Genomic DNA, 27123 nt, shown 5'->3' on the forward strand with positions numbered 1-27123 from the left:
AAGCAGCAGTAATAAATCAACTAGGCAATCCCTTCTAGAAGTCACTTCATTACTGAGTGTGTAGTGAGAAAATGACTTTCTATATTAGCATTGGTTACTTTGGAGGTAATGGGTATTACAGCAATATGAAAAACATGGCCTTAGGTACTATTTTCTCCATTGATATCTAATTGGCATTTAAAGAATAATTTTGAACAATATAGTTGGATCTTTTTTTGTTTCAATATGGATGTTGATAAAAGCATTTTTTCCTGGCCTGTGTGATTTCAAAGCTGAAGCATAGCCTCTTGCTTGCTGTTGGCCACTAGGGGAGGTCTTCCTTGCCTGTGGGACCTTCTATAGCATTGTTCGCCAGATGGCCCTGCTCATGGCTCCTAAGCCCCAGAACACCTAGCTCCTCTGACCTCCCTTTCTGCTTCCTGTGCTCCTGCAAAAATCTCAACTTGGTGTACCCTGAATATATTTCTCTTGATTTTCAAACAAAACTCAGAATCATCACTGTGGTCTCAAAGGCCCTACAAGCACTAACTCTTTCTCTCTAAGGTAACTCTCTCAGTAGAGTACCATAGAGCTGAAGCATTCATCTCATTGCAACATTTCAGAGAGCAGATGAGATTGATGCAATTTAGGACTGGTAAGTAACCCTTCATGGCTTGGGCAAGGGAGTACCCAACAGGTTTCTCCACTTTGCTGTCAGTTTCCCTCTGCATTTGGAGGTGGTAACTGAAGTGCAATCCACACACAAGGGAAAAGGAATTAAGTCCAACATCCTGGTGGGGAGCATCTGCACATATTGCTTTGAATTCTTTAGTAAGGATTATTTGTCCCTTCTCATTTATTTTTTTACTTAATCATTTCTTTATATCAGTATTGACTCATGGATATTTATTTTATTCTTGGAGTATAATCCAAGAGTTTTTAAAAATTTTGTTGTTCAATTTATACCAGCTTTGGCCATCAACCACCCTTTCAAGGAGTTATTGCCCATTTTAATTGGATTATCTGTTTTATAAGACCCACATATTATAAATATATACTGCCAGTCTATGACTTTTTTAATACTCTTAATGGTGTATATGATCAGCAAAAGTTAACTTTAATTAATCCCAATTTACACACCCATTTAAGGTTTTTTTTAAGCCATCAAACTGGAATAGAAGGACTTCTGTAGTCACAAAGGTTATCTACAAAGGCTGTGGTTATCTTTAAAACCATATAGCTTTCACACTTCATGGTTAAATATTGAAAACCTCCTGCCAGAGTGTCTTGCCAATGGGTTTCAGCCCAGGGCAAGTTCACTATGGATTCAATGGGACCAAAGAAAATTGACAGCAGAACACTCTTTGGGGTGAAAGGGTTATACCCAACTTTATTTTCAGGTGGCAGGTCAGTCACTAGAATCCAATTCACTCAGAGCGAGGTGTATGCAGCAAGCCGGTCTCTGCCTCTGGGCTCCTCTGTCTGCACAGTCATTCCGCATAGCCATCCTCTGGGCCTCTGTCCTTGGCACTGCCACCACTCCAGCCTCTGCTCTGCTCTCCTGCAGCCTTGCAGCCTTGCCACCGTGTCGTGCCCAGAGCACTGGGCGGAGCTCTTTTTATAGAGTCAACAGCCATGTATTGCCCACAGGTGTGCAGTGAGCTAGTCAACCAAGACCAGGTGAGAATCCTGGCCACAGGAACTCTCATTTTATCCACACAGAGTCAGGAACAGAAAAATTACATCCACCATCACCACTTACAGTTACCATTGTTCTGCATTCTGGCCAGTAGTTAAAGAAAGAAAGGGCATTATAGTTGGAAAAGAAAAAAGTAATCTGTCATTATTCATAGATGACATGTTTATGCACTTTTTAGAAGCTAAAAGGATCTACAATTTAATAAAAATAACAAGTGCATACAACAATGCTAATAGGTCAGTATAAAAATCAACTTTATTTCTCTAAAGTAGTGACAAATATCTGGGAAGTAAAATTGTAAGCACCATTTACAATAGAATATTAAATACTTAAAAAATGTTGACATCTACACAGCCTTTAAAAATAAAACTGAGAGCAATGAAGAATTAAGTAAGTGGAGGGACATACCATGTTTATGGATTAGAAAGATCAATATTTTTAAAAACCAATTCTCCCAATACTGATTCAAAGAGTCAATGTGATCCCAATCAAAATCTCAAAAGGTTGTTTTTGTAGAAATTGGCAAGCTAATTTTAATATTTACATGTAAATAGGAAGGAACTAGCATAGGCAAGCCAATGCTAATAAATAATAAAGCTGGAGAAGAAATAACACTAATATCAATACAGAGTAATGCTGGGCAAGTATAGATACACAGACCACTGGAGATTAGATGAGCAAACTGGAGAGCAGCCCAAGCAGTCACCAGATTTATGACAAAGGCTCGATTGCAATTCATTAGGAAGGGCCAATTTTTCCAATAAATAGTAATCCATTAATTAGAAATGATAAAAACTGATCTCCCCACTTTACACCATATACAGCATTTGCTCAGAACTGAACCTCTTATGTAAACCGTAAAATGATAAGATTTGAGTAAATATTACTTCAATCTCTTCCACCTTTGATACACTAGCATTGCAGTATATTGAAGAAAATCGTTTATCCCCCAGGCATTTAATTTTTAAAATACAAGATTACAAAATGATATTGAAATAAAGTTTCAGTTAAAACATTCTGTGTGACTTTGAATGACTAAGAACCCCTCTCTGTGTAATAGCCATACTTGTTGACTACCAGCAAATTTCCCAGACACCAGGCAAAGGATAATTTTTGTTCTATATTCTGGCTTCATGTGAGATGTTCTTTCCAATATCAAAATATTAGTTCAGCTACTGAAGTTTCTGACTGCGCTGCAATAATGGAAGCCAACAGTCCTATCTGAGATGTGTTTAGTACAGAGCCCAGGTATAGGATACTATGCATCTACAATCACCACCATCGGAAGAGTTGAAGAACTTTACCTAAATTGTTCCCCCCTTTTTTTTCCATGTGTAATTGATTCAGAATAATGGAAAAATACTTTTAAGACTTAGTAAGGTAACTATACAAAAAACAATCCTAAGTATCAAATATAAATAAACATATGTATAAAATATGTATAACACATTTGCATAATACACATATATTCTTAGCTGTTCATATTTTTATAAAATTTTATATTAAAAACTATACATATAACAGAGATGTAAAAGATTTAGAGAACAGAAATCCATGTAACTTTGCTCCTTGGCAATGAGCGAGGTTTTGTACAGAATGATATGCTATGATCTCCAGTGTCATGTGGGAGCTAATACCTATGCAGCCATATACAGAAACTGTGACATGCTGAAGACTGAATTTTTTATAACTTTGTTTTCAGTGAAGGTGTGTATGTGTATTAAAGGAAGCAGTTTAATGGGTTTAAAAATGTTATTGGAGATATAGCCATATTTAGATAAAAATGTTATATAGCCAGCATCAATTAGTTCTGAGCATTAAAGCAATACAGGTTCAATGATGACAATTTGAAAAATACAGAGACATGACAGACGTAGTGGTATCACGTATCTCTAGAAATAATCACTGATAGCATATCAACATATTATTTATCCCTCAAGTCTTTTTTCTTCATATGTGATTTTAAATGAAAAGATAAAAATCATTATAATATGAAATTTGTTTGGTAAAAAATAGGTATGTTAAGTCTCTGAGGAAACTAAAAAGAAAGAAAAAAGTATAGTTGGAGGCAATCTGTAAGATTCCAGTCGGGAACGAACTGAGCAGCCTTGGGAATCGTTTGCATTTTAAATTGCAAAATGACAGAAACTGAATTATTCAAACTTATTTTTTTTAAAAATCACTTCAAGATGAGCATTATCAAACCCTCTCAGCAACAAAAATCCCAGTGCCCCTGTGCATGTCTTCTGACACCTCTGTGACCCACTCATTGCTGCTCTGCTCCTTCAAAGAGTTCCAGCTGTGCAACGTCCCACCCTCTGTGTCTCCAGCCACGAGACCCTGGAACCTGCCTGAAGGCTCCCTAAGGCATTACTTTCTGTGGCATGAACACACTGACTAGGACCCCGGCATTATTTCACTCTGTGTTCTCAGGCCCTGCACCCCACTTGCTTTGGGAAGCCATTTATCAGAAGGTTGAGGTCAAGTTCACCTCCCCACCACCACACCCACCATGGAGAAGCCCATCCAACCCCACAACTCTCCATGTCCCAGGGACCTCTGGAAGCCAGTACTTGATGTAATAAACATAGCACAACAATCCTGGGCTCAATTTTTCTGGGTCTCATAGCCCCAGGTTCCACACATGTCAGTGCAGGATTGCAGTTTTGAAAAAATGAGGTCAGAATACCTTTTTCCTTATTCAGTGATTATTTCACAAATGGTCTTAAAAAGTTACCTTCTCGGTGAAGAAGGTGGATGGATGAACTCTGATCATCTGGCTGCATCCTGCTCTGAGCTTATGTGTCTTTCTTTTCTTTCATTTTCACTTTTAGACAACAGCTCCACTGCTATAATGTAGTCACGGAGTTAACCGTCAGCAATGAACCTCTATTAAACAGGGCCCATTTCTCCACTTCATTCAGTGTTTCATTTAAGAGTTTTGTTAAGACACCATCTGGCAGAAATACCTACTCAGGGTGTTCAGAGTATCAACAGTTTTAACTCATATGCAGCCCACTTTCACTCCACTGGCCACAACGTCTGCTCTCTTGGGAATGTGCCTGGTATCTTCCATAGATTCTTCCTTCTGGCGGAGAACTTCCCTGCTTCAAGAGTCAGGTCCCACCTGCTGCTGTCGGCCACCTTTATAGTGTTGAAACTGCAGGGAAATAGAGCATAAAAGGCAGGCAGGCTAAGTTGAAATGGAAAACCCTTGGGCTCAGCTGGGCCTATAATTGCTAATGGTCCAAAAAGTTTTCTTTACAATATTTTAACCATAAAATGCTGACGACACTTTGAAGGACCACATGTAATATGGTGAGGATGCCTGCAAATTGAAAGTATGAAGCTCGTCAGAACTTCTGAACTCTATCAGGAGACGTGCCCAGAATATGTGGGACCTAACCTTGGCTCAAGGCCTGGATTCCCATCACAGTAACACTGTGAGCAAATGAACTAGACTGGGAAATTTTGTCAGATACACTTAATTTCCCCTAGGAAAACGGATGGCTTAGAGTGGCACCAGGCCAGGATCCTGGAGCCCTCCGAGAGTTGTAGGCTGTGCAACATTTGATGACACCAATAGTTCGGGCTTCGTGGACTGAAACTGTGACTTAATAAATTTTCCCTTCCTCCCTCTCAGCTACATATGAGTGTTTGAAAGGCCACAGTTTTAGCCTCATACCATCTGGATATAAGAAATGTAGTTGTGAACATTAAGGAAACAGGTTTCTCTCCTTAGGAGAGCCTGATAATTATAACTAAGCACATGAAGGTGGAAATAAGACAAAAAGGGGTTTATGAGTTTTTAACAGGATTCATGTTTATTTTAATTCCAAGCTATTGTAAAAATGGTTTGAAGTGATTCACATTATTACATATATCATAGCAAGGTTTTAAAAGTAAATAGAGACAAGGATAAAGAAAACAATGAATAGAGGAAAAATGAAGCCAATGAACATATGTTCTAAGTTCCTTTGCAAGAATGAGTAGAGGGTAGAAGATGTGATGCTTGTGTGCCCAACACACAAAGAACAAAGAACACATAAGCACAGCTTTTCTCTGATCCTCGAATGGTAAAGAAATTGACAGTTTAGATCCTCAGAAGACTTTTGGAATTTACTGAACCATGTCCTCAAAAATATCTCTATAATAAATGCAAAAATACTTATTTTAAGACCCACCAATTCAAGCCCATGGCATGACCCCCAAGGCATCATTTCATATGATAAAAGTCAGCTATAAGCTAACATAATTCAGTTTAGATACTAATATGCTTATTTGATCTAAGGATACGATGTAGAGTATATAGAAGAATAGTCACTCACCTAACTAACACCTTTTATAATAAAGTCCTCAAAGCAGACAGACACATACATGTACACACACACAGGATGATGCTTCAGGCTTAGGAGAGCATCTTCAGACAAGAAAGCAGTTTTGCATGCCACTGACTGTCCCATAGGTTAACCTCTAAGCGTGTGAAAATAACAAAGCAGAATAAGAATGAAAAAGGAGAGATGTATGAATCATCAAGTAGACAACCACTTTAATTCAAAAGTATCATCTTTTAAGTAAAATAAAAATAATTATCTTTGAATGTTATTGGGTACAGATCTTTGTAAAAATAGATATGGAGATAAATATTTGTGCCCCACATCATATACAGTGGAGCTGAACTGCTATAAAACCATATTTAACTAATTCCCATTAAACCAGCTCACCAGAAACCAGTGCTGTCCATGTCCACTGCAAAACATTCTGATTGATGTCTGGGTCTGTATTCTCACGGCTCTATTATCTTCTCTCCAATTGAGTTGTTTACTCTAAATTCACTGTGCTTGCTGAACCTGATTTACACTAATTGAACTCAGAATTGCAATCACTTGAAAAAAAAGTTTAAAGATCAATAATACATGAATGCAAAAAGAAAGACATTTCTATGAAAACTAAATTGAACGTTGCAGAAAGTACTACAAAGCTGTTTCTAAAAACATTTGTTCTCAAAATATGGGAAGGAAACTATGACGTATCGGGGGAGAAAAGTTAGAATCTCAAAGGCTTTGGCTCAGATTACATCACAAATGTCTTGAATTCATAACTACTCTTTAAGAAAATCAGAAGTAGAAATTGTTAAAAACTCACTATGATTGCACATTTTGCACAAAAAAACAGAAACAAAAACAAGACTACAATCAGGGACTCCTAGGCCATGTGTCTGCACAGCGTTTCTTAGTCTGAGCTGTTGTCCCAACATTTGTTTTATGATTCCCCACTCACGGCTCCTCCACAGATGTCTGACATCTCTACCTTTCTCACCTGCGTCTTAAGGAACATGTTTCTCCATTAGCTGGGGTTCCTATGTACGCCCAGGTGAGTTTGCGCACAGTCACGGCTGGCTTCAATGCAGGGGCACAGGACCCTGTGCTGGGAAGCGCCCTGGGCTTGGTCGGCTGCTCTGCTGCCGTGTCTGGAAATAATCTTATCCTTGGAGTTGAATTTGGCAAGTGAAGCCAAATGGGCCTGTGGAACTGAGTAGAGGGGACGTGCAGGGCAGAAGCTGGTGCACCCTGAGGTGGGCTGGCAGAAGCAGCAGGCGCATGTACACGGTCGAGGCCGCAGGGATGCAACACCTGCATGGGTGCCCGTGACCGCGGCAGGTGACTGGCACACAGGTGTGTGAACTGGAGTGGTGTGGGGTGCTGGGGGACCAGGACCTGGCTTAGTTTGGTGACAAGTGGCTGCCGCAGCCACAACTGAGAAAGAGGGAGGTGCCACAAGGGGTGAGGCAGCCCCAGGACATGTGACAGAGGCTGTGCCCATCTCCTCTGGGGCCCATCCCTGCAGCAGCTGCCTAGCCACTAGTGCTCCAGCCTGAGAATCCAGACAGGACCTACCAGTGCCCACACAGCAAAATTTGTCAGTAAGTTATTACAAAATGAAACTGTACATATGGACAGCATCATAATGCATATCACAAAGTTATCAGAAGTTATGAATTTTAAGACTTCAGAATCTCCAGTTTTGAAAACAAGTGCAATATTGCAAAGCAGGCATCCACACCTAAAAACAGAAATTAAATTTAAAGAACATCACAATCTATGAAAAAGAATGTAGTTTCATATGAAAGTTAAGAGAAACCAGTTATTAATAAGGAAGACAAATTTGTCTTTCTTGTAACTAAAGCTATAATGATAAAATGCAAACTGCAGGATTTTGAATTTTATGCAAATAATAAAGCCACTTTGTTTCTTGAACAAGTCCCACAAATTTCAGAAAATGTCAGAGAAAACATTAAAATGACATTTCATAAATTTACCCTGAAAGTTAAATTTGGATTTGCATAAAACTGATTTGTATGAAGAGTTAAATCTTTTTAGAGAAATTTTCAATGAGAATTGTCAACTCTAAATATACTAAAATTCATATTTTGGAATGATTTATCCGAGATGTATCCCAATGTTGTGGGCTAGAGGAATAATCTTAACATTATAGTAACAGTTGCATCTGTACAAAGATCTCTCTCAAATTTTAAAACCATTTGCTTGCAATCTAGCATTTGCCATGACCAACAGATGTCACTTTCAATTATATTAATTGCAAATGAAGTTACGATGATCTGATTAATGAATTTCTGGTCAAGTGAGTTAGAAAAATCATTTGATAAACCTGTATGTCACATTAATAAAGTATTATTTACTATATCATATACAATTAAGACCAAAGGTACTGTTTTTTAAATTTATAAATCCATGCTGTTAGTCATGTATCAGTCTTTACCCATTATAAGTAATAAAGATTTTAAACAGAAAAATTTATATTTTTATAAATACATTTATACCATTAATGGCACTTCTCCCCTGCTTTTTGAACAAGTGGCCTTGCATCTTCCATTTTTATTGGACTACATCATTTATTTCCTTGGCCAACCCAATTTCCTTTTTGATTTTTTAATACTAGTTGAGCTCTTTTGACCATAGTTCTCCCCCAACCTCGAAAAAAAGTAGCTCGTTAGTAATATTTTACCAGGTTTGCTAGAAAGGAGTTTGGGTGTTTTAAGTGTCTCTCTTTGGAAATGGAGAAATTTTTTTAACGGACTTTTCCCAAAAGTTCCTTATTTCTTAAAGACTCTGGACCTTTCTTTGGAGATATTCTGTCTTCAAGCGTCATTGACAAATAAGTTGATGAAAAGTGCCCACTGGCTCAGGTGAGGGGAGCTGCTGGCCTTGAGGTGTTAAGAGCCTTGGGAAAAATCTTTCTAAGAATTTTGTATCCTAAAAGGATTTTTCAAATTCCAGTGAGAAAAAGAAAAGTAGCCGAAGTACTTTACTGTATCCACAATATTTTCCCAAGTTTGGAGCCTTCTCTACATTCACCTGTAAGAGGTCCTGCTTTGATAGAACCAAAAAGTGTTAATCCCATCAAGGAGCTAAAAATAATAAACCCTGTGGCTTCCCCAGGACTCCGAAAAAAATGATTATTGCCAGGGTAAAAACTAAGGTCAAATGGACAAAATCTGAAAACACAAAGTCAGCACCACGTTTACAGAGGCTCCTGGGCCACAGGCAGCAACAGAGCAGGCCGCTCCGTGCTGCCCCGGGCCCCAGACCGCCCAGCTCGGGACAGGCAGCACCTCCCTCCTACACTTCCAGGGACAGAGCTGTCTCAGGGGTGGTGGCCTGCAGGACACCCTTCCCAAGTGCTGACTGATGAGCTGCTTCACTTACCTGTTCATATTCACTGGTCAAAAGATTTTCATTCTCCAGCCGCATCATGTAAAAAGGTAAATTTCCAGACCTTTCACTTCTGACAAAGTCATTTTAGCAAAATATCTGCTGCTTAAAAGACAGAAAAAAGAATCCCTCGTTTACCTGGAGGACCTAATTGCTTTTCCTGTAGCAAGTCAAACTCATTCTTGATCTAGGTTTTGCTCCAAAGGAAATAAAACCTTTTACAAAAGTCTGTGGAGAGGTTTTGACCTTCAAACTCATTTTGAAGAGTTAAAGCACAACAGCTATCAGATGATCCCATCAATTTCACATAGTTAGCAAATATATATGTTCTCACCAGATATGCTGGAGAATCCTTTCACTCCATCACAAAGCAGCTTCCCAATTTCCTCTTTTAACTATCTTTTGTTATTAAATATTGTTGGTTTAGAATGTAATACTTGAAATATACAATGATCTGGGCATTGAAAACAGAATCCTGTTTTCTGTGACTTTAACTCTTAAGGCAATCTTTTAGCACATAAAGTCCATTACCTGAGTTAGTGTCCTTTGTGAGTTTATATATAAAAACACTTCTACAAACAGAGTCCAGTATTTTCGTCCTTGAGCAATTTCTTACTCCCCCACCTCAGCCCTTCCAGGACACATTTTTGTGAATCATACAAGTGAAAGAAATTCTTCTACAGAACTGGTTTCAGGCTCTTACCAGGAAGGAAAGAAATCTAACATTTACTGTCATGTGATATTTTCACTTCATACATTATCAAATGAGAATTTTTAGTCTCATGTTAAGATGAACAAATTGAGGCACCGAGAAATCGTATAATTTGTTTCGAATCCCAAAGTAAATTGAAGAGTCAGAATTAGAAATGCACGTGCACCCCCACATCACAGCTTCTGCACTCTTCCTGGATAATAATAAGCATATGATACAAGAACACACCATGATTAATAGGGATGACTAATCTTCATATAGAACACTATAACAATAGATTAATATAAATAGAAGTTCTTTATATTTATATTATGAAAAGGGATTAATTAACAAGTAGAAGTAGGAATATGAGTGCTAAACCTTTGAGGGATTTTATATTCTATATACAATTTTCTTTACTTGAAAGAAAGTGAAATATGGGACACAAAATCATGAGATGACTTGAGAAACACATCAAATACTTGAAGGAAACAGTGGCTGGTTGGAATGTCTGGTGTCTCTCAAGTTTTAGAATCACCCATGGAGCTTTTCAATGATTCATGTTTCCTGTTCCCACTTCTGAGGTAATAGTGCACCAATACAGCCCATGGTTCTGTAACATCTTTTTATGTTGATGAACAGTAACTGCACTAGTTGGGGTGAGGATTTAATAATGGGGGTAACTATTGAATCACTGTGTTGTATACTTGAAATCAATATAGTATTGCATATCAACTATACATCAGTAAAAAAGGAAATATACCAACTGGGTATACATTCAGCGTTAATTTATCACAAAAACAAAATAAGAAGATGGTAACTATGTGAAGGGATGGAGATGTTAATTAGCTTGATTGTGGTGATTATTTCACAATATATGTGCCAATGAACACATCAAAAACAAATAAATAATAAACAAATAAATAAATAAAAAGTCCTGGAAGATGATTCTAATGGAGGTGGTCCATGGACCACACTTGAGAAATACCAATCTGGAAACTAAATTATGGAGGTGGAAGAGGACAGAAATGATAAAGAAATGCAGTTGCAAAGGAGCTCCCAGTTCTCAGACACCCAAACAGAAACTGAGGTTCAAATTCCCATTGTCAGCCCAAGTAATGAAGATCACATGTGTAGATATCCTTTGAATAAGAAATAAGCTATGAATAATGAACAGGCTTGTTTTTAAGGTTTTGAATTTCTGTTCATAACTGGAATGAGGTAATCCTCATATAACTAGTACCACAGATGTCAGATTATTTATCTTGATGAGTTTTGCCCTATTCAAACTCTTCGTTGCCCAAAGATGGGAGACAACAATCCCAGCTGTGTGTCATTGGCTTCTTACCAACTAGTTATTGCTGAACACTAGCAGGTGCCAGGCTCCCGTCTGTGCCCTGGGGGTGCATTCACCTATTGAATCTTCTCAATCACCCATGAATTTGTGACTATTAGTTTTCCTAATTTGTGGATGAAGAAACAGAAGCAGAAGAGTTAAATTAATCACCCAAGACTGCGTCAATTCTGATGGATACCATGCCGGCCCTTGAACTCTGCACCCAGAAGGGATGCAATCATTTGTCGGCCACCTTGTCCCAGACTACTGGGGGGTCTCCCTCCCAACACCATACAGGGATATCTGACACCCCCCAAAAGACATGCTCCCTTTGCCTATGTCTCACCAGGCTTGCTCTGCACACTCTGTAACCTAGTTCACCAGAAACCAGGCACCCCAAGTCCCACTGAAACAGGAATGTAGCTCGGGAAGGAAATTTTCCTTGTACCAGAATTTGACACAGTGCAATTCTAGCCGCTTTCAGCCCTAACACAGTGTGGGGAAAATTGAAGTTGCTGTGGCCAGGATCCTCACCTGAATCTAAACTACTTGATGAAGCAACTGGCCTGCTGTTAAGCTACTGCTTGCACACCCACAGGCCATAAGCTATTATTGACTGAGTCACTGTATAAAGAGCTCTGCCCAGTGTTGGGTGGATGCAGAGACATGAAAGAGGATTACAGACCTGCAGACTGTTGGATGCAGATGTAATTCTAGTGCTCGATGTATCGCTGGGAGAACAAGCCAGGTAATCAAACCCTTTCACCCCAAGAACATTCCATTGTCATTCCTCAGCCTCACTGAATCCATAGTGAACTTGCCCGGGGCTGAAACCCCTTGGCAGGACACACAGACGCTCCACTTCTCCCAGTTTTATGGCCCTGCCTCCTGGCTGGTCATTTACTCCAGACTTTTCCTCATGTGGTGGCCCGAGAGACCTTTTAAAATAAGTTGAGTCGTGTCACTCCTTGTCCTATATCTTCTAATGGCTTTCTGTCACTCTCAGAGTCACTCCAAATCCAGATCCTTCCCCTGACCCATGAGACCCCCGCAAGAATGGGTGCCTGGCAACCACATGGATGTCATTCCCTCGTCCTGTGTCCTGGTCCCTGGGTTCCATCTCTCATGTTCATGGAGCAGGCTGAGGCACCCTCCTTCCCAGGACATGAACACCCACTGACCCCCTTGGGAAGGCTCCTTCCTCATGGGCTTGCAGGACTTGTTCACTTCACTGGGTCTCTGCTCAGTGTCACCTCCTCAGAGAGGCATTTCTGAGCATCTCCCAGTAACTCTGTCTCTCCCCTTCTCTTTTATTTTTCTTCCTACAACTTACCAGTACCCAATATCATATTATATTGTTTTTGACAATGCATCATCTGTCCTCCCTACTAGAATGTAAGTTCCATAAAGGCAGTATTCCAATTTTGAGAATATTTAAAAGCTCCCCAGATGTCTCAAATGCAGTTAAATTTGAGAACCATTTCTTTAAAGGGAAGTAGGAAATTCAGTCTTGCTTTGAGCAGCTATTCCTACCAAGACCTATTGATAAAAAAAGAAGCCAGAGGTCCCAGGCAACAGGTTGCCCCTGTGGTTAAGAAGCTATTTGCTTTGAGAGTCTGGTGATCAGTCCACTTAGAACTGGACCCAAATCAGCAGAGATGCAGAGAGTAAGGCCGAGGCTGCCAAGAAGCAGGAGGACAGGAGCAAGGCAGAAGGCCTAAGCCCTGGTCAAGGCTGCTAACAGGACAGGAACAAAGGGTGCAGAATGGGCCAGGGAGGCAGGAATAAGGGGGAGCTTGTAGCAGGTGGACATGGGCTGCATGAGGGAGACACAGCATTTCTGGAAATGCAACTAGCTTCTGCCCTCACCTGCTGGTAAAGCCAGACTTGTGAGGCTTTCTAAGAAATGCCAAAATCAGTTGTTGTCAGTCCTTGTTATAAGCCCAGATTCCAAAGTCCCAACCGTGGAAATGCTGGTTCATGACTCTGGGGTGGGACCAGGACTCTGCAGCTTCACAGGTGCACAGCTTGAGTCTGAGTGTGGTTTCTGGGACACACTTGGAGAAATTCCAGCCCCGGTGACAGCTAATAGTGGGGCTGAGCAGCCAGTGAAAGCACTGTGACTACTTGCAGCTGGATAGAAGCAAGGACATGGGGTCTGGGCCTGTGGATCTGAGAGTGACCTCAGGTCCGCAGCTGGAAAGGTGGCCAGGGACCCCTCCTGAGGCTCAGCCATGACTTCTTCCTGCTCCAGATTCCATGAACAGGTGCCCATCACCACCCCAAGCTCCAGTTCCATGTGTGGCATGAAGCAAGGGGCCTCAGATCTTGCTCAAGAGGTAAGAGGAGGGAAATCATCTCTGCTGAGATGGCTCCAGCTGGATAAGGGACCTCACTTCCTCCTAACGAACTAAAAAGCACATTAGCTGCATTGTGCCCCCCCCACCCGCCCGTTCCCCCAAGGGCTCCCAGACCTGCTGTCTACCAACTAACCCTTGAAATCTCAAATACAGCAAATACCATGCAGCCATGGGGCCAACGAGATGGGGACATGAGTGGGCCTGGTCCTGGAAGGTCAGAGGAAGGTGACAGATGACAGGGCCTCAGCCAGTGCTCTCCCCACCAGAGGAGCAAACTTCCCATTAAATGACAGTGCAGGTTGCCTGTGAGCTTGCGGCCCTGTGAGACACCAGCAGCCCCAGGCACAGCTGTCCTGAGAAGCTAGCAAATGCTCTAGCTATAGGGCCATCCAGAGCAGGGCCCTGGCAACTCAAATATCCGTGTCCGGGGAAGAGCCAGACCAGACAGCGTTTTGGGGAGTATCCCACGACCCCAGTGATCCCTGCAGGCACACGGGCAGTGGTATATCTCACCAGGCCACACTTCCAGAGCTTTCTCAACACCTTCCTCACCAAGGAATGAGGAGAACTCACCTCCCATATCTTTAGGTGCCTCCCTTCCGCCTCCTCTCCGGCCCAAAGCCCACTGATGGAGCCTCCCCACCTCCCCAGGGGGGCCCAGGGGCCTCTGAGCAGTGGGCTGCAGGGAGCCGGCCTGGCACATGGAGCGGAGAGGAGGGGGCAGAGCTCGGCTGCCCCTTTGGCCCCACCCAGGACCGCTCAGCATGCCCCCAGCTCCGGAGTCCACTCCTCTGGGAAATAGGCTAATTTGGTTCATTTAAAAAAATAGGTTCTTCTCCACAGGTGAAGTGAGCCTGGCTCTGTGTTCATAGATGGAGGGAAGCTGGTCCCCTCACCTCAGAGGGACTCATGCTCAACTCCGGGCCTGTCTCATGAGCCCTAGGGCAAGCTCTAATTCCCACATCATTAAAGAGATCAGCCTTTTCCGGGACACCGGAGACACACCCCGTGGAGCCCTTTGTAGCCCCATGTTCCTATTATTTCCTCTTATCTAGGGATTGCAGAGTCTCTGGACTGTCATTACTAAATTCAGCTCAGATTTCACCTGATTTTCATCTTCAGTGTCTCAGACAGCTGTGTCTGTACAGAGCGATTGGATAAAAATGATATGAAAGACATCAAGATCACTTGCTGATCAAGATGATTTGCCCAAAGTGGACTTGTGCAAAATATTTCTATCTATTTCATAGTTTAAGAAAAACCCTCAGCTTTTCTTTCTAAGCAAAAACTACCCACACTCATCAAAAGGCAATCCATTTTCAGGGTGTGATAATTTCTGAGACATAACTCCAGTGATTCCCTTCCTGCAAACTGTGCTTGGCACTTAGCCTGGAGTCTCATGCATGACAATGATTTCAAAGGAGGTAGACCAGGAGGCTCCACAGTATCCTGTGGATACTGTCTCACAGACAGTGAAAAGCACATTTTAATATTGGAAGTGCATCTTAACTAATAACTGGCTCTCTGAACACTCCTTTATTAAAATCAGTAAATATCATAAACAGGTACACATACACATGTTAAGCTTCCATGTGGGGCCCAGCACATAGTAAGAGTTTAGATAATACTTATTTCCCTTCTTTTTCTTTTTCTTTTTCTTTTTGACATATCTATTTGAGATATTCCTATCTGAGAAGAATTCAGCTTCCTGTCTTGTGGTTTCAATAATCACATTTTGAAAAATGCAAGAAAATACACACGTTCACTCTCTATTATTCCTGTAATCATCATCATATGATAATATTAATAATATATCCTAAAACACGTCTCAACGGAACTGGAACTTTTCCCCCAGACTTTCCTTTCCTTTTTATAAAGTCTTGGGTAGAGTTTTTTAATCAATACCAAAAATGAAATCTCAGCTTTCTGCAGGTCTTGGTATTTTAGGAGTCTCTGACAAATTCACCACATTCCTGAGATTGTTCTCTTCCCCAGCATTATTCAGAAATGCCAATTAGTTTCCTCTGAAATCCAGCTGTCTAATAGAAACTTGTGAATATCTTACATTCCCTAGTGATGCTTGCAGGCTTCTGTGCATCACACAAGGAGATTAAATAAGGTCTCCAGGGAATTCGTACTCCATCTACCTTTTGGTCAACCAAGAAGATGTCCTCCTGGGAACCCATTAAAAGACCCACAGTGTTGAAGCCCAATGCTCAGCTGCCTGATGACAAATGGCAGTTGCTTCCCAGCCCCCCGGGTGCTTGCCTGTGCTCTGAATTCTGTCCTGCATGGAATGGCATTAGTCCTGCAGCCCTGGCTCATCCCTCCCCTGCAACTTCCAGAAGGGGCTGTGTTTGTCTTGAGCATCTCTTTAGACCAAGTTAGGGGCTGACCTCATGACTCAGCCCTTTGTCTCTCCAAGTAACAATTTTCAAAACCACTTATTTCATTCTGCCTTTGACATGAAAGGAAAGCAAGTGCTATTTAAAAACCTGTTGGACAGGTAATAAAATCAGTGACTCATTAGTCCCTGTGCAGTTTCCCAAGGCTTTCCCAAGTCTGAACAGTTCCATGCAGCAAAACAGCCTGACTTTCTCTAACCACCCCTGACTGCTGTCTAATAGTGCAAGACACATCTTGGTCTCTGGGGGGGGCACTAAGCAGGGAGATTGTATTGAATGCATCCTGTATTTTTGGACACTGGGTAACCTCTAAAATGGTGGCACACTTGATCATGCGAAAAGAACTTACGTCTTGTGTATTATCCATGAAACCGTCTAGATAATCACACAACACCCATCATGGGTTGGCGAGGACTGAAGACCCCTTCCTGCCGGCCACTGTGGCTCTGAAAGTTCAGCTCTGCTCTCCTGGCCTTGTGCTTAATCTCTTCTGACAATTTCTGTGACCTGTAGTAAGTCCTCACAGCACAACTTCACACCTGCCAGGATTCTTCCTCGATTTTGCCATTATTTTTACTGTAGACAGAGAGCAGCAAGCAGACCACAATTTCAAAAACTAGACATACATGAAGTCTGGAAAGCCCCGCCTATTCAGGACAATTCTCATTGGTTCCTTCATGCCTTTGGAGTGGATCTCTGAAGGAACAGACTTTTATCTCTCAGTCTGGAATCATTTTTCCTGGCTCCTCCAAAGATTTTCACCCTTTCCTAGTTTGAATTTAGACTTCTTCAGCTGCTCAAGAAATCTATTCTCACTCTGATTTTAAACTGATCTCCTCTCCTGGCTCCTCTTTGTTCCTGTCATTTTAGAAATCCTGTGTCATGAATAGATGCTCAGTAAATATTTGTTGAGTGAGCAAGGATCTATGAGGTCCATCAAATAGCAGGCACAGACAACGGGAGCATTATTGGCCATTTACCTTGAGGAGCTAAAATCCTCTGTCATGCAACACAGAAACTAATACAGTGATGATGTCAAATGATACAAGATGCTGGAGAAGGGAAAATCCAAAGAGAGCTGAAGAACTCCAGCAAGGTTTTATAAAAAGGAAGAGATTTAAGCAGAATTTGATCATATTTTGACAGGTGAAGAGGAGGCAACAGTTTGGAGGGAGAACAATTTAAGAACTATGGAGAAGTAAAAAGATAATTTGAAAACTACTTTTGTAACTGACTGGGTATTTAACTTTGGAACTCTTATCCTAGCCCTTCTCCTCATCTCTTAAATAAAAACAATAAAGCTTACACTGTGGGTAGTTAACAAGATAATTTATGTAAGATTTGACACAGTGTCTGGTAATAATAAATAGTAACTATTAGTGTTATTACTGCTATTGTTTTTATTAACAGTGATTGTTTTACTGAGACAATGAACAAAACCAGCTTGATGGATTAAATGTTTTGAATCGACCATGGAGAGAAATAAAGCCAGTGAAGTAACATGAATGTGAAGGTATTTGAACATGACTGTGAACACAAAAAATTGATTGTGCAAGCATGAATTTATACATTCCTGAAAACAGAAATAAATACTGCTTCACCTTGTCTTTTTTTTAGAAAAAAAAAGAAGTGTACTCTATGATACAGAATAAAGGCAGAGAATCTCTCATGATCTGAATGCCTGTTAAGGGAGTGGTGCTTTGACAAACATTATCATACTTGTTTGCCTGTGAGATGACACCTAGAGTAGGAGCTAGAATTAAAACCCATGTGCGCATGGTTCCAACCCCATTTTCTTGCTAATATTCAATGCTGCCTTCTATTTGAAGGTCACTATTAGATTAAACTTTATTGGAACATAGCCATACCCACGTGCCCCACATCACCTGGGGCTGCTTTTGCACTACGACACCAGAGTTGAATAGTGGCAGCAGAGTCATGGACCTGCAAAGCTTAAATTGTTCACTGACGCTGTGCAACAAATCACCTACTCCTAGGCTACAATACGGTTATACCATCTAAACCATCTCTTTCCTCTTCTATGATTTCTCTTACATAAGCCAAGCACATTTTCTAGTTTGGTTTATATTATTTCACTGAAAAATTCCTTGAGAAGTCCACATCTATATCAACACAGAGCACAACCTCCCCTGTTTAAGAGTCAGAGGTCCTCATAACGTCTCTGTACTGACACATGGATCTCTTGCCCACCCTGTTCCCAGTTCTCAGATCTTCAGATCCCACCTGGAATCAATGCCATCTGCTTTCTGTCTCAGGCCTCCACCGCACAGCACCAGCTTTCCTGGGGCCCCAGCTTATAGATGGTGGATCACGGGACTTCTCCCTCCATGATTATGCCAGCCGATACCTTATAACAAATCCCTTTCTAAATAAATGGATAGATAATTTGGATAGATGATAGATAGATAGATAGATAGATAGATAGATAGATAGATAGATAGATAGATAGATAGATAGATAGATAGATCGGCAGACAGATATCCTATTGGTCCTGTTTTTCCTGTTTTTCTGGAGGATCCTGACTAATAGACATATAATTTCCAGGATTCCTAGTAAGAAATAGGTCTATTTGCATAGCAGTCCAATGAAACTACACGGAAACCCTGCTTCTTCTTTTGAGGTTGAACCTTGTCAGACCTTCTCTGTTGATAAAATAATACCAGAGGTTCCCAAGGGAAGACTAGCCAAGTGGGTAGAGTTAGAGAATTCTGGACTCTTGAAAAAGCCTGGGCCCAGGGTGCAGATTCACCCTGCAGGTGGGCTGAGGATGAGACCCCTGCATAGGAGAACACCCTGAACCCTGAAAACCCTATGTGTGAAAAGAGGAGTCCTGGGGACTTGGGGAAGTTATTTTACTTTCTGAGTAGAAGAAACTCTTCTCCTTAGAAATCATTGCAAATGCAATAAAGGTCTGCAAATGCAGAAAAGGTTCCGGCCAATGGAGGTGCCAAATGGAGCCACTGCACATAACCCACCCAGTCCACTCCTTCTTGCCAAATGTGCGCACAGAGAAGTTACCACCTGACTTGGATGGACAGTGCGCTCGATCACCCAGGTCTCCCCCAGGGGACAGAACAGCAGCCAGACTGGCCAGGTCATTTCTATTTCTACAGTGGCAGCAAATACGAGTGAAGAAGACTGAACTTTTCCATGGAGGCTCGAGCAAGCCTTCTGGTTTCCTCTAATTCTGGACATTAAGCATCCAGTTCTGACACTGGGTAACCAAGTGCCCTGGAGATGGGGAGGGGCGGAGGGAGGGAGCAGCAGGAAAGAATCCCAAAGGGAAGAAACAACCCCACAGTGGGGGACATGGACTCCAGAAATCATTTCATTTGTGTATCAGATGAAGCTGGATATACTCACGAAAACCCGAAGTGAAGTATGTCTTCCTTAAAATTAACTGTTTAAAAAGCCTATAGTAAAAATAACCTAATTGTTCTTCGCATAGAGCCAATAATTTTCACTATGAGCCCCTATGAGGTATTCTTTTGAAATCAGCAAGGATATCTCACTGTTGCTGTAATACTACACCCACCCTTCTGGCCGATTCCCAATACCTGAATTTATACCAAATTTAATTAGCACTTGGCAATTTACAAACTTTCTCATTTTGTATAACCTCACTTAATCTCCCCCAAAACTCATGTAGATGAAAAGCTCAGGCTCAGGCTGGGTGACAGAAAAGCAGACTGGGTCCCATTCTGTATGGAATCTTTGCTGTTTTCCATTCTTGACTTCAAGACAATCAAGTTCTTCATTGATAAAATAGTAAGTAAATAAACAAATAAAAGTAGAAAAAATAGTGAACCTCAGACTTCCATTTAGGCCTAAAATTTCCTTCATTTCAACTCATATCTCCATTTTTGTCTATAAGCATTAAGAAAAGAAAAATATTACCATTCAAAGGCAGCTGCCATCCAATTAACACTTAACAACACCAAGTGAGAAATCATATCACAGATGTTATTGACAACCTGTAGGACATTATCTTTGCAATGACATTTGGCATGACCTTTAACCCCAAAGGGTTTAAAAGAGGTTCAAGTACAGTAATTCAGATACTGCCACAATCCCTGTGCATGACACAGCCTGGCTAATGGAATGGGGTGCCAAGCACAACATGGAAAGGGCACGCTTTACCTGAAATACAATTACTGATGATTAAGTACCATCCAACATCTCATGTATATACAATCTATTTTTAACATGCATATTTAAATTCCAATTGAACTATATTTCCTTTCTCAAGAGTTCATTATTGCTACATATTTTTTCCCCAGAGAAAAATCAAATGTTCTATAATGCATTTTGTGTAGAACACTGTTCTAACACCACAGAAACTTCTGTTAAATGTCAGAAGAATTTAAAGCCTTGTTGTTGAAAATCACAGGCTCAGGATGTTACAAGTATTTAGATCTTTGGAAACTTTAATAACCAATGAGTGTGAAAATCTTTCAGAAATCCCTCTTTGCCTGTAGAATACAATATGATCACTGGTTTATTAAAAGAAACCAGTAATTATGCATGTGAAACAAGGGAAAGATTTGCAATGCTTCTACTTTGGAGCCATCTAAGCATTTATCCCCAAACATTCTCATATATTTCAAGAATATAAGCATTTATTTTCATTCACTATACTAAACAGTACTGTTTATTGGGCTGTTAAAATAATTTGCTCTCTTGCTTTTCCTGTGAGTACTTAAGCTAGTGAAAGAAAAACAGGCAGAATTTTAATTTACATGTGAAGACTTCAGGAGACATCAAAAGTTCAATACAGCTTAACACACACATGCATTCATGTGCTCACATATATATATGCTCACATGCACACACATGTCCACATATGCACACACACGCAGAGACACACACCACGTGGAGTTATCTAACATCAAAAATAGAAATTTAGAAGGACAATTTTCCATATGGCTAATGACTAGATTATTTAGGAAACATTCCTATCCCTAAGAAGCATTCAGGTTCCCTTTTAAGAATGTTCTAAATCTCACGAACTACTGCTTTTTCTAGCCCTGTGAGTGTTACAGTCCTAGATGTATGAAGCCTGATTGTGCAGACAGTAAAAATTCAGCAAAGAGCTATTGTAGATGCTAGATACTTGATTGCAAAATTAATAAAACTAAAAAGCTAGGAAAGAATATAAGGATAAGACATTTAAACTCCATACAGAAGATGCTACCTACACCTTCAAAGATGGTAACACAACCCAAACATGATGTCTGTGTTGATTAACTTAACTAACTAACTAACTAACTAACTAACTATATATATATATATATATATATATATATATATATATATATATATATATATATATATACACATATATATACACACAGTAAGAGTGTCTTCTATTTGTTAGGCCCTTATTTAATTTTATTTAAATGTCCCCCAGGTTATGATTTTTTAAATCTGCTTTACAACATTCCTTACAGAAATTAAAAGGCAAATTTTATGTGGTTTAATCACAATCAAATGTGTGTTCCTCTAGGATCAAGAGATCACCTTAGTGATGCGCAGTGTTTAAGCACACAGTACCCATTGCTGGTATAACATGTGCAGCCAGAGGTCAGGGAGAGACCAAGCTCCTATACGCTTCTTAAAAAATTCTGCTTCTCTTGGTACTATGCCTGCTCCTTCCTCCTGTTGCCCCTGTGATCTGGCCTAAAAGGAGTACCTAATAGCCACTTGATAAAGAATTATAATGAACATTGCATCAATTAAGCCTAACGGGAAGGAAGCTTTCTGTGAATCCCCACAAGTATCTCCTGATAGGCACTGGCCACTCTAATCTCAAAGTGAGATGGCTATGGATTGCTCACTCTGTCCCTGAGGCCAGGCATGTGGCTCCGTTCACCAGCACTCAGCAGTTCCGTCCCCCTGCGCACACACATAACTCCAGACGTTGCCTCCACTCCCAGGAGGAGAGGGAGAGGGGACTGAATTTTAGAAGCCAAGGTCAACCCTCGGAGGAGGGTTCCATCGTGCACACATGTGAAAAGTTAAAAGATGCACAATGTGATTCTGCTCTCCCCTCCTCCTTAGAAAGGAGCAGAGGGTTTCTTTTGCAGATACGCAGAATTTTAACGAGATGCTTGTCAAAAATGCACGCTCTTAAGCACAGGTGTTTGGCCTCTCCCAAAATGGAAGTGTCCTGCCGTGAGGAAAGAAAGCAGCTCACCTCAGTAAACAGCGCATTTCTGTCATGGTATTGGGTGAGAAACTGGAATTTCAGAATAAAGGTCCTCAACGTAGAGAGGATAAGTTATAGGCAGGAACTACAAGATAATGAAACAATCTGCATCTGCTTTGGCTTGACCAGCACTCTTAAATATTGCATACAGTGCTTCTCAGGCAGTAAGAAAAGCCCAAAACATGGAGCTAAAACTAAGATACAGTCTATTTCACTAAGGCATATTCAATCCAATTCAACAAATATTTACTACACCAAACCTTAATAAGCATCTAACATGTGATTTTTTTCTATTCAATTTGTTTATAATTAATATACTTTCTTCTTTAATACTTATTTTTGCCTTATCATTTAAGCATTCACATTACTGAACTCTGCTTCGTTTGCCCTTCATTCCCACTTACATTTAAAATGTTGCTCTGAATTCATTACTGCCCCACAATAAGGCTGAACCTGGAGAAGAAAGGTTTTCCCTATCATGGTGTCACAGGCTCTTGCTTCACCAGCTATGCAGGCAACCACATGCCTTGCTAAGATGCAGCATCTCTTGTAAATAGACATCCTTCTCTAAAATCTCTATTTCCTAAATCCTGGACACTTTTCCCAGACTGTTTTTCTCCCAGGCTGACTCAGTAGAAGATTGTGTATGGTTCATTCCTTTCATTTACTCATTACACATTCATTCATTCAACCAACAGTGGCAATTGATTGAAGGGCAGGCTCTAGGTGGGAGCTGGATCAGAGGGTCCCATCAAGACAGAGTCTGACACTTAAGGAAGCAACAGCCTGTGTTTTCCTTTTTTTTGTAACTATGGAGATTCCATGGGGTTCTAGTAACTGGCAACCTGTCAGGGCAGAGCAGAGTTACAGTGCATACATACTGAAAACCCTATGTGTGCAAAGAGGAGTGCCCCCACAGTCCTGGGGACTTGGGGAAGTTATTTTACTTTCTGAGGAGAAGAAACTCTTCTCCTTAGTTACCTTATGGATAATTACAGAATCTGCCTAGGATTGATGGGAGAAGAAGTGAAATAATTCAAGTGAAGCACACAGCACAGAGCACTTGGGTGCTAGATAAATGTTAGCTACGATTATTTTGTCTAGATTTTTTTCAGCTGAGGACTTTTTTTTTTTTAGACCTGGTACTGGGATGACAAACTGCCAGCCTCCAGCCAGCTGCCACCGCTCATAGCAAGCATACGTGCCGTACTTCGATGCTCAGCACTGATTAAAAATAGACCGTCATTCCCCACAGGACAAAGCTAAATCTGTGCACCTGTGCGTCCCCATTTCCCTAGGTAAACCCCATCAGCTCCCTGACAATACGCTTCCCCAACGAGTTTTAGCTCCTACCTGGGCTCTCCCGTGCCTGCGTGACTGGAGGTGCTCGGGAACCGGCCCTCCCGGAGCAGGGACTCTTGCTCATTAGATGACACTTACGAAGTCACTTCTGCCACAATTGCCACAGACCTATTTCATTGGTCCTAAGAAATCAATTGCAATTTTTAAAAGGTCTCCAAACAATTACAAGAGAGGCTGCCTGCACCCAAAGTTTTGCCCAGCACAAACTCTGAGAGAGGGGTGGGGGGTAGGGGAAGCTGGGCCCTTTGGCGCCTACAAGAGGACATTCCAGCCCTGCCCCTGTGGGGACACTAGGTCTTTAGTCTAAAATTAGAAAGTGCTTGACATTTCTGGGCATATGCCCTACCCTATATCTCTCTCCTCTGAATTCTGGGTGTGTTTCTCTTAGTTTACAGAGATAACTTAAAAAGCTTAACGTGTAATAGCTTGTCAGCGTCAGCCTAACGATTCGTGGCGTAGAGAAGTATTTCAATGGTATTCCTGGGGTTCATTAGGAGCCAAATATTCCAGACTCTCAAACTGGATTCCAAATGCCCTCAGAAGGAATCAGGCTTTTCCAACCTTCTGCCCCACAGAGGTATGCACGTCCCCTGCGAACATACAACACTGACTGAAGGGCAAGAGGGTGCTCTGCAAATCCACGTCGGCCCGTAGAGACCTGCGGGTGTTTTCACTGCCTCTCGGGCCATCGCACCGTGTGCTGATCTGGGCGCACCCTCAGAGTGCCCACAGGTGCTCTGGCCGGGGACCTGGGGAGCTGGTGGGGAAACGAGGGTGCTGGCGAGGAGTTGCTGCCAATCCTAAGTGACACTGGGCAGGGAATGCGAAGGAGAAGCGGGCTGGACCTTCTGGCCAGAGGGGGCCACCTGCTCTTCCCTCCTCCTGCCCGGCTTCAGCTCCCCAATGCTCCGCCCCCACCCCACCCCTTTCCCCAGGCCACGCCCCACTTTACTCCAGGCCCCCCTCCTTTGCCCCACTACCACAGGGGAATCATTTCCTTCCTAAGGGACAATGAATGTGGGTGTTCTCCAAAATCCCAGCCTCCTTTCCCCTTTCCTCTCTCTCAGGACTCCCCTCGCCTCCCACACCTTCAGCCTCCACAGTAACGTCCTGGTTCACAGCGCAGGCTCGGGCCAGACTGCCCTCCCACATCCGGCTGCAAAACCACAGGCAAGTGAGCCAATCTCTGCTCAGTTTCCTCATCTTTAAAATAGGGATCATAATACTGGCTCTTTATATCGGGTTACTGAGGATTGAATGAGTTAATGTACGCAATTTTAGGAAAAATGCCTGTACAAATATTAGACATTTTTAAAAGTATTACTACTCCTATTTCTGAATGCAGATGACTCTCTATCCTTACCTACATGGAGAAATCCACTGTCATCTCAAAGTCCAAATGCCTGCATCGGCACTCATTGTTTTGGCAGATCTCAAACCTGCTCCTTTGCAAATATTCCCCACCTCAGGTATGACACCCTCGTCCACCCACTCACCCGTACCTGAAGGGCGTGCTTTTCCCTCCACTCTGTTCCATTCTGTCTCCCAGAAGGGTAACTGCTAACTTTCTCCGAGCTTACCGTCAGGTGCCTCGTCCTGGCCCCTCGCTGGGGTGACCCCGCCACTGGGGTCTCCCTCCACAGGCCTCCACTGACCCGTCCTCCACTGCCCCCAAAAGCAAAGCTGACCTGGGAACCGCTGAGTAATGGTGTTCCTCTGGAAGTGTCCGCACAGTCAGGGCCAGTGCTGGGCCTCTGGGTGCAGGGGGCAGACGGAGGGCGCACTGGAGAAACCACGGCTCTTGATGCTCCTTAATCCGAGAGGATGGTACACAGGTGGCGGTTGTCTTTGTCTTCATTACATTACGTGTGTACACATTGTGTATGCTCTTTTGTATGTACACTTTATTTAACTTAAAAATCAGCAGAAGTTTAAAAACCTCTGACAGGGCACAATGCCTCTAGGGAGGGGTGAAGCAGGATGCACATGGCTTTCCACAGTGTGCCTCAAATAGCATCTGTCACCGCCTCTTGGCCCTCGTCATAATGTAGGGGCAACCCACCTTCCTGCTTTCTCCAAATACTGCCCTGCCAAGGGGTGTTTATGTATGTATGTAACCGGGGGCAGGGACAGGCAGGGGGACAGGGAGGCCCAGCAGCTGCCTGAGTGATCTGCAGAGCTTTCCTGTGTGGCTGAGAAGGAGCCTGTTGCCCCTCCCACACACCAGTGCACTGCAGAGGTCAACAGTTCTTCATGGTGCATGTAAATGGGCCACTCAGCCCCACCCCAAGAGTAAGCAAGGGGGTCGTCACCGAGCACGGCAGAACAGAGGTCACTGACCCCACAGAAGTCAGCTTTACAACCTCTGTGGGACCTCTGTTCCCTCAAGCACCCCTCAGGCTGGACTTCTGGGACAGCTCCCAGCAGGTGTCTCCTCCCCTAGGTGTGGGTGCACACATGTGCGTGCATGTCTGTGGGTGTGCATGTGTGTTCATGTGCACATGTGTGTGCATGCATGTGTGTGTGTGTGTGTGTGAGCTCCCTCTCCTGCCCCAGCCCCCCACCAGCAGGACAGCTCTGCCTAGTTCTTGTTAGTGTAGTTTAGCATGCCTTCGTAGTCTCATGTCCAAATACCTTATCACAATTAGTCATCCTAACCCCATCATCTCCTTTCAAGATTCCTGGTGAATGCAATGCTCTTCATCTCGTTAGAATAATTTGCCTCCCTTTAACACTTCTGGGTAGTTAAAACTTTAGCCTCCTGGGATATCAGTACCATGCTGCAATATTGTGGGGTGCTGTAACAGGACTGGGGTAAGTGACTTCTTTTCAGTGGCCCTGCCCCACAATATTTCCCCAATGATACTGAGATCTTCCCAAGTTCTCATCTTTCCCATATGTTGTTGGCTCTGTCCAGAATCTCTCTCCCCTCCTTATGACCTGCTTAATTCCTATGCATCCTGCCATCTTCCTTCCATTCAATGTGAGCTCCTCTCCAAAGCTACTCTGGAGAAGTCTCTACTCTTCTCTGGACCACTAGCAGAGTTGCCCAGGTTGTTCACTGCACAACTCCAGTGGGTGCCATTTTCAGAGCCATTCACATTAGAATGTATATGATTAGCCCCCACTGGGGCTGTGCAGGGCACAATGTATATGACATAATACTTTTTTTGTTATTCCTGTTTTTGTGTAATTTCTTCTTTCCTCCTACTGAACTCTGCATCTGATGAACAGGTTTTCTTTGAGTCTCTGGCAAAATCTAGCACAATTCCAGGTACACATGAACTCTCTCTAAATGTGTAAATAAGTGACCCAATTGATTGGTTAAT

General features: G+C 42.1%; 1 long non-coding RNA gene across 1 annotated transcript; it reads right to left on the reverse strand.

The window, feature by feature from the left end:
* Positions 1-1346: 1346 nt before the first annotated feature.
* Positions 1347-25749, reverse strand: LOC130680136 (uncharacterized). The gene is made up of 3 exons (XR_008993173.1): positions 25483-25749; positions 4416-4838; positions 1347-1761 (listed from the first exon to the last, which is right to left on the reverse strand). It is a non-coding gene; the product is annotated as an uncharacterized LOC130680136 (long non-coding RNA).
* Positions 25750-27123: the final 1374 nt, after the last annotated feature.

The sequence above is a fragment of the Manis pentadactyla genome, chromosome 12 (assembly GCF_030020395.1).
Source record: "Manis pentadactyla isolate mManPen7 chromosome 12, mManPen7.hap1, whole genome shotgun sequence".
NCBI classification, from domain to species: Eukaryota; Metazoa; Chordata; class Mammalia; order Pholidota; family Manidae; genus Manis; species Manis pentadactyla.